This window comes from Colobus angolensis, unplaced genomic scaffold, assembly GCF_000951035.1.
Source record: "Colobus angolensis palliatus isolate OR3802 unplaced genomic scaffold, Cang.pa_1.0 Scaffold29, whole genome shotgun sequence".
Classification (NCBI taxonomy): Eukaryota; Metazoa; Chordata; class Mammalia; order Primates; family Cercopithecidae; genus Colobus; species Colobus angolensis.
In genome coordinates this window covers 13683247-13692675 of record NW_012116154.1, presented here as the reverse complement: position 1 = coordinate 13692675, position 9429 = coordinate 13683247, and positions in this window count along the sequence as shown.

Below are 9429 nucleotides of genomic sequence, written 5' to 3'. Positions count from 1 at the left end.
TTTTCTATAGACTTTAAGTGAAAGTTGTAACTTTGATAGATATACAATTTTACATTACAATATGTCTGCAGGATCTTTTAGATATTTTTCTATTTGTAGTTCAGGGTTGCACTGGAAAAATGTAAGTTTGTCTGAGTTGTTCTTATCATTACATGTGACGTGATGTGTTTTTATAATTGTCCAGTGGATTTTTCATTTCTATGACATTCATTTATTACAAAATATTTGAGACTTTCCATTTTGGTTCTATTTCTCCTGAACCTGGTGTGCCCTCAAAATATTTAACTTTAAGACTAACACATACTGAGCATATACATTGTGTAGATATTGTTTAAACACTTCATGTAGACTAAATTATTTAATTCAATTAGCTTCTTACTCTATGGAGTAAGAGTAAAAGTTATCATTTTTTAGAAGGCTAAAGTAGGGCAACAAGAGGCTAAATAACAAGATAATCATTGAAGCCATGATTTGAACATAGAAAGTCTGGTATAAACCCGTGCACTTTTTATCATTACACTGTACTTGTAGATGTAAACTCTTTTTGTGTTTAGAAAAGTCTTCTCAACTGCATCTTCAAATAATATTGTCTTCTATAATTTTGTTTTTTATTTGGAGTTTAATAGTAGGCCTGTAATGGTCTTCATTGTCTATTTTCTGTATCTATCATTATTTTTCTAATTTTTTATAAAACTTTCAATGGCCATTTTTTGTTGACTATTTATTTATTTATTTTTTCTTTTAGGTTCTGATGTACCTATTCTTGCTTGTCCTCTTTCCCATTTTGGTTTTCACAATCTTTTTCATCCAGTTATTTTTTAATATTTCCATGGCAATAGGTTTATTTTATCTGTTTTTTCCTATTTTAATTTTAATCATTGCATTTCTACTTTGTGGTTTTCCTTTAGAAAGTAAAATCATTTGCTATTCGGTTTTAAAAATTATAGTAAAAATTTGCTTATAATTTTTATTTCTTCCGTGACAATATTTTTCTGAGAGTTTATCTCATCAGTTGTTAAACATGGGGCTGTCAACTGTAAAATGATGACTATGTATGGGGCGTTAAGGAAGGCTTTACTAAAAAATAGTATTTGCCAAGTGATGAAGTTCATGTTGTTTGCATAGAACATTCTAGAAAGAGTTATGGTCTTCTGCAGTAGTTATTCCTATGGGCAAACATATATATTAGAAAGAAAGTGGGACTCCTAGCAAATGATCATGGAAAAAAGCTTGAGATGGCAACAAGGATTAGGTCATTAATATTGCTGAATAATAATTTTTCCAAGAGTAACATGAAAGGTTATAGAATGTTTTCAGCAAGTGGTTGCATTTGAAAAGACCAGTCTGCCTTAATTTAGAGGGATATAAAAGTCTGTGGAAGGGAGGTAAGAGAAGTCCATGCACATGTTGCTATCACAGCCACATATCATCATTCGTAGTATTTTTCTAATGATTGTCTACAAAAATAGATTATTATGATCTTAAGGAAAGAAACTCTGTGTTTAATGCCATACCTATGGTAACTGTTCAATGTATATTACTTTTTCTATGGATGCATTTGAATTCATCTTTACTGATATCTCTCCTTCTCACCTATGTGCACACAATCATCAAGACTTAAATTTTGTTCAAATATAGTCCCCTTAATACCTGACAACTTGGCTTCTTGTGTTTTTCATATTGAGATCCTGGGCTATAAGGTCAACAGTAAATGGTGCTGAATCACATTATTGCCACTTAACGTCTATGAAATGTTGGATAAACAACTGAAATTCAATTTTTTCCCTTATCCCTAGCATGGAAAAATGATGAAAGAGAAATTCTTAGCAGTGTATATGACAGATCATGAGTATGTCATAGTTAATGTTATTTGCTTATAATTAAACTGTATTACACATTGTGACTAGAAAGATAAAAGAAAAATGACCTTTGGTTTCTCAAACTTTAAATTATAATTCAAAAGCATACATGATAATGTATGTCAATCATAAAGCAATATTCAATGGAATGTATTATTATTTTAAATATATACTAATTTTCTAAAGGACTTTTTACTCCATTGCTGAATAAACATTATTCTTATTACAGAGTTCTAAACCCTAATATGGTAATAGTGTCGATTCATGTTTTTACTTATTGTTTGATAGAAATTCACTGAGTGCCCATCATATGCCAGGTCTTGTTAGCATACAGCAGAGAACAAAACAACGTACAGGCTTTTGTGGACATTATATTCTATTGAGAGTGAGATAAGATATAAAAATAAATAAGGAAACGTGTAAATTAAAGCCAAAGAATGACAAATTTCATAAATCACAATAAGGGTAAAGAAAATGACCATGTGTAGACAACCAAGGAAAATGCCAATTTTTAAAATATTGTCTCCTTCTCTTTATTAGATTCCTATCATTACTGTACAGATTACTTCAAACTAAGTGTTGTAAGAAACATAAATTTCTCTTTCAAGTCAGGAGCTCAGAAGAGTGACATGATTCTTATGCTAAAATTAGGATGTTCACAAGGCTGGTTTCTTCTAGAAGATTCAGGAGAGCCTCCATTTCTTGTTTCTTCCAACTTCAAGAAGGTTACAGGCATTCCTTAGTTCCTTGCTGAATCCTTCCAATCACCTTCCATTGTCACATTGCATTCTCTTTATTCTGAACCTCCTGCTTCCCCGACACAAGGACCCTTGTAATTACATCAAGCCTCTCTGGATAACCTGGAATTATCTCCTCATTTCAATGAACATCTTTGAGGTAGAGGAAGGATAAGGATTTCAATCTGTCACAAATTCCAAAGCCAAGCTAGTTAAGGCTTTCAGCATCACATGTAGCTATCTGGAACATGTTAATCTAATATCAACATAGTATTTGCTTGGGGTGCAAAATGTGTGAAATTTAGGATCAACAGAAAAACCAAATTTATGTTAACTTGATAGCACTAACCTTGAGGGGCACTAGTTTATTTGACTGAGACAGAGCCTAAATTTTCAAAATAGAAAATGAAGCTATTTGCATCATTAACCAGCTCATCTTTCAAATGGAATGGCAATCACTAATTAAGGGCTTTCTGTATGTTATTTTGGGAAAGTCATTTTAAAACTGCACTGGTTACTCCTTAACCCAGACCCTATAAACCTCTCTGCATTTATAAACAGAGCCCACTGGGTCTAATTTTCCACAGAAGCAAACTTCACACTAGAAGAGTCAAAGAGTACACTACTCTGTTTGCATATTATGTTACTTCAGCATTTAACTGTGTCTATGTTCTTTCCCAAAATATCTATACATCTATACCACCATAGCAATCTTTATTAAGGTGTTGTTATGTGAATACAAGTCTTTTAGCTTGGTGGATGCTGCTTACTCAATCTATTGTTGATAAATCTCTGACTCCAGGTAAGAGATTTTGGAATAAAGGTTCTAAATTCAAGTTAACATGTGTTTATTAAGCATCTTTTTTGTATCTAACACTATATTTATTCTATTAACTCTCCTCACATAAGTGCAACACATGAAAATGGATACTAGACTGAAGTGCAATAAAGTTCAAGCCTCACATAGATTAATTTTGAGTTAGATAAGAGTTCCTGTCTTTGCTTACCCACTTACTTTTGGTATAAAGAGAAGTACAAATGTTTATATAGTTGTCTTTCAAAAATAATACAAGACATAGTATATTCATTTATTTAATAGCTGTTATACATTTTCTGTTTTTATTATATATTTTTCCACTTCAAAATGTCTAACAGAATTTTTGATTCATTTTATCTGTTTCTTATTGTCTTATATTTATTGCTCCAGTAATTTGAAGCTAGGAATTGACAGAAATTTGGCCAATGATCTGTCAACCTGATCGTTAAAGATCATATAGTCAATTTTTATCATCTTTGGCCACAAAACATAAGGCAGTTTGGCAGTTTGCAATGACATTTTATTTTGCTGATTTTTACTGTCACTTTGCAGAACGAGTTTATTTTAAATCAAGCCCAAGCAGCCTTAATGAAATATGACTGAAATATAACATGTGAAAAAAAAGTCTCTAAAGGAATGATGGAATAACTAGCAATTAAGGAAAAGTGACTGAAAATTTGGAATCATATCTGAAAGAATTGAAGTGAACATTATTCAGTATTAAAATGTTCCAAGAAAAAATGTCATTTAACTATTTTCCCAAATATCTAGAAATAAAAATATTATTTAATACAACATATACATGATTAACTTTTAGTATGTACACAGAGAGAAAAAATTAATATGGTGTGAAGTGGCCTATTACAATTATTTAGAAGTCTTTTCTATTGATACTCTTATAAATGTTTTAAAATGTAATTAATTAATTAGTGGGCATATATTGAAGATTAAAATTCATTTTTATCTAAAACTTGTAAAATAGATTTATTGCTGACATGAGATGTCATTACCCCTTTAAAATGCATTTTTCGTAATAGTGGAACTTATTTTTTCTACTACACTGTTTTACTTTTAATTTAAGGGAATCTTAATACTTACAAAGATGGAATAATGGGTAGGATTAAACCTTCTTTCTTAAATAATTTAGAAAACAGTAATGATTTACATTCACTGGACAACAGGAAGTGAATAATTGTCATCCCTGAAAGAAGAATGATAAACAAGGTGAACTAGGATTGCATCAATATATTGCCTGGAGGCACTTTCACAACACAAGTGTAAGAACCAATAGAAAGTCTAACAGGCTTCCTAAGTTAAAGAGATTGAGCTGTAGTTTGAGGAGGCCAACATGGCCAGAATTTGTGAAGGGAGGTGGAGATGCACTGGACGGGAGCTCTAATGATTAGAAGAATAGTCATTGTAAGTCATTAGTTGAGTACTGAGTTGTCCACGTGAAAATAGCAACTATCTAATGACGAGAAAAATATAATCTGTAACCAGTATTCTGCACAATTCACAAAGTTCACAAAGGTTGAAATAATTTATTTTTATCAGGTAGACTATTGGGTAGAAAATGTACTGCCTTACTAATGTCAATAAATAACCTCGTGACTAAAGGCTGCCAAAAATTCTTCTGATCACTGATCAGTACTCTACATCAAACCTAAAATTATAACTTGAAGGAATGCAACTGATTCTACTCTCTTAAACTTATAGTAGAGTAAAATTCATTAGTACATTAAAAATAAAACTACATCCAGCAAGCAATATTTAATTAAATATATCACACAGTTAAATACGACCCAAGTAGCCAAAGTATAACTCATAACCAGGAGAAAACAGATAAGAAATAATGTAAAGAAACTAGATGACAAGAATATTAAAATAGGTATCAAAAATATGTTTCACGTGCTAATGAAGGTAGAGGAAATAATAAGAAAAGTACTGGAAGAGAGAAAAGAATTCTTATATAAACTTCTAGAAAAATTCAGTCTTTGAAATAAAGTACATTGATTGGAATTAACCACCGATTAGACACTGCATAACAAAATAGAAGTGAAGTTAAAGACAGAACAAAAACCCTAACTAAAAATATACACAGAGAAGAAAAGATTGAAAGAAATTATAGTATCAAGGCGTTATTTGATATAATTCGGTAATGTGTCATATGCGTAATTGTAGTTCCGAATGCTTACAAAAGATAATGGAAAGTGGAAAAAGAATAGTTGAAGGAAAGATTTCCAAAACTTATCCTAATTGAATGAAAGCATGAAACCCACAGTTCCACTATCAACAAATCCCTAGCAGAACCAACATAAGGCCTATCATAATCAATATTTTTAGACAAGCAATCAACAAATTATCAAAATATTTATAAAGAGCACAGTATGCAGAAGGAAACAATGTTAAGGATGATAGCCAGCTTCTTACGAGAAGCAATGCAACCTAAAAGATAATGGAATGGCATCCTTAAAATATTGAAGGAAAAACTCTCAACCCTAAATTTTTTACCTAGGTTAATGTATTCTGGAAAGGAGAGCAAAATAGGGTATTTTCCTTACAAACAAAAGCTAAGATAATTTACTGCCAACATACCTGCAGCACAATAAATTTTAAATAAAAATTTCAAGCAGAGGAAAATAATACCAGATAGCAATTTGGATCTGCGTAAAGGAATTAAGAATCCTGAAATGCAAAACAAGCAAGTGAGTATGAGACTTTAAAATCAATTTTTGAACCCTTTAAAATATGATTATATAATTCAAAATCAGTAATAGTATATTGTGGGTTTTGTAATATATTTAGACCTAGAATGTATGACACCAATAGCACAATGTGTAGAAAAGGAGAAATGGAAGAATATGGAAGTAAAATAGACTATGTGTGGTGTATTATAATCATCTTTGTGAATTGAGATAAAGTAAGATGTATACTTTAAATCACATAGTAACCACAAAACAATAGAGTCAAGACAAATATATAGACTAGAAGCTGAATGGCATTGACTCTTCAAGAACAGCGTTGAAATCTCGGAGATACTCAAATAATGTTTTGTAAATTGTGAAGGATTTTATTTTCAACCTATAATAATCAATAGAAACACATCAGAAATAACATAAACTAGAAGACAAGAATATTAATCATTTTAAGTGTGTGAGACTAAAATATTTTCATGTCTTAATCCAAGGTGTCAACATTTACTCCTATTCACCGTGTATTAGTTTGGTTTTACTGCATAACAAATGGCTGAAAATTGAGCAGCTGGAAACAACACCCATTTATTATCTCACGTTTCTGAAGGTCATAGGTCCAGGTGGGGTCCTCTGCTCAGGATCTCACAAGGACAAATTTAGGGTGTGTCATCCGGAGACTCTGGGAGTCTGCTTTTCTACGCTTAATCAGGTTGTTGGCAGAATTAATTTCCTAACTGAGGTATGAGCAAACATCCGTTTCCTTGCTGGTTGTCAACCCTGGCCTGCTTTTGTCCTCTAGAGGTGACTGCAGTTTCTTGCCATGTGACATTCTTGTAGCCTCTCTCACAGCATGGAAACTTATGTCTTCAAGGCTAACAGAAAAGCTTCTCTCTGACCTCCAAACTCTCTTTATAAGGAACTCACTTTGGGCCAGGTGAGGTAGTTCAAGCCTATAATCTCAGCACTTTGGGAGGCAAGGTGAGGGGATCCCTTGAGTCCAGGAGTTGGAGACCACCCTGGACAACATAGTGAGACCTTGTCTCTACCAAAGCAATAAACAAATTAGCCAGGCATAGTGTTGTGTGCTGGTGGTCCCAGTTACTCGGGAAGCTGAGGCAGGAGGATCACTTGAGCACTTGAGATGGACACTGCAGTGACCTATGATTATGCCACTGCACTCCAGCCTGGGCAACACAGTGAGACCCTGCCACTAAATAAACACATAAATACATAAAAGCAACAAAAAAACCAAACAGCTCAACTCACGAGTAAAATTAACTAATTTAGGACCTTAATTAAAGGACTGCTGGATTTTATTATAAACTCTAATGTGGCTTCTTGTATTTACATTTTGTTGTTTTTTGTTATGTTAATAAAAAATAAAAATAAAATAAATATTTAAAATTTATTTATAAATAAAAATTAAAATTAAAAAATACATTGTAACAAAATTATAGACTAAAAAAAGTTATAATTTGGAGCTGAAGTTTAGTGTGGAGTACTAAAAGCCAAAACAAAAAGGTAAGTAGAAAATGTGTTCAACAATAGACTTAAATACAATTTATTAAAGTTTTATATATGAAAGTCTCTTTTTTTACACTATCATTTGTTTCTGTAACCAAAAAAAATTTAATTCTAATTGAGTGGCAGCTTTAAGTATTTAATTGTTTTAGTTTTCACAAATGAATAATACTTTTCCCTAGAAAAAAACAGGGTTCAGTAGAAATTCTCTCTCTCTCTCTTTCTCTCTCTGCCTCTCCTCTGTGTGTGTGTATGATTAATTAATATAATGAATACATGTAAAATACATGTTAGACATAACATATACTAAGACAATCAGGTCACATAAATCATTTCTAATAAATGTATTTTCTTAAGATAAATACCTTGATTAATTTTTTAATAAGTAATAGAAACAACTCATAACCAGTAAGTCTCATGATTGCATATTGAAAATGATTTTATAAAATTCTAACCTTCTAGCGAAACACAACACTGACTTTGCAACAGCACCTACTAAAATATATTTATGTTTTCTCCTCCATGGTATTATTTAAAGGAGGGCCATCTGTATTTTCTTCAAGAAACAATATTTAATTTTTAAGGTATATGTTATATCCTGGATAGCATGAAAAAAGTTCAAAGATGAATAGCACTCAGTGCCATTGTCAGGGATGCTCACAGCTGAGGTGACTAAAATATTTATTTAAGTTCTTCTATGTGTCATACAGACAAAGTGCCCTGGGAATTTCCAGGACAGAGGTCTTAAATTGTAGTAACAAACTTTTAAAAATGTTAAATCATGGGGAAATACGTCATTCCGACCCAAGTGTAGGTTTAGCATATACTAAATAATGTGTGAAAATATGACATATGTAAGTTGCTAATATTTCTGCGTGGCTGGAGCACTTATGTATGATGACCAACAGTAAAAATGAGCTGGGATCACATCATAGAGGACTTTCAACGCTGTCCATGAGGATCTAATACACTAGTCTATAAAGGGAAAACAAAACACAAAACATTGAAAAGAATTAGCAGCAAGCAGGTAAGTATATCTTCAGACATCATTTTATAGTCTGCCTTTCCAAGAACATTATTAGAACAGTCGACCTAACCCAATAAAAATAGTTTCACCAATTTATAATCTAATACCACAGGGCTGACAAAAACATATTGAGAAAATAGGTATAAATATGGCTACCATCAATTTATAAATGTTTTAACATTTGTTTTCACCTGAAGAACTCATATACTAACTCTATCATTAAAATTTCCATCTTCATTGGTATGTGAATGTTTCAATGTGGTAAAGATCTGTCTTCATGTATTTCCTGTTGTATAATTAACTATTCATTCAGAAAAAAAAAAATAGATTCCATTTTGGCAGTTTTTCTTCTCTTGGCACTTCTAGACAAATTACCAAATATATTATTTTTTCCTGTGGCCAAAATGTATACTTCATCTGTCAAAAAGTTTGAGATCAAGGAAGATGGCTTTCATGAACACCAGATTTGCTTACTTTACTTTTCTTTGTTTTTGCATGTATCTCTCTAGAATATACAAAAGAGAAGCAAATATCATGACTTTAAAACAAAAACATTAACCTATTACATAACTTGTTATATAATCAAAATCACACTACTCTACCTATTTTTATAATTCCAAGTGTAAGACTGCAAGACATTTTTTCTGCCTCTGCTAGGTCTCTGTTAGGAGGAGAGTTTAATTGGAAAGAATATTAAAAGTCTCTGCTTGCATTTTTAAAATTAAGATTACTCATTTAATGATTCCATAATGACTACTGTTCTTTTTTTTTTTTT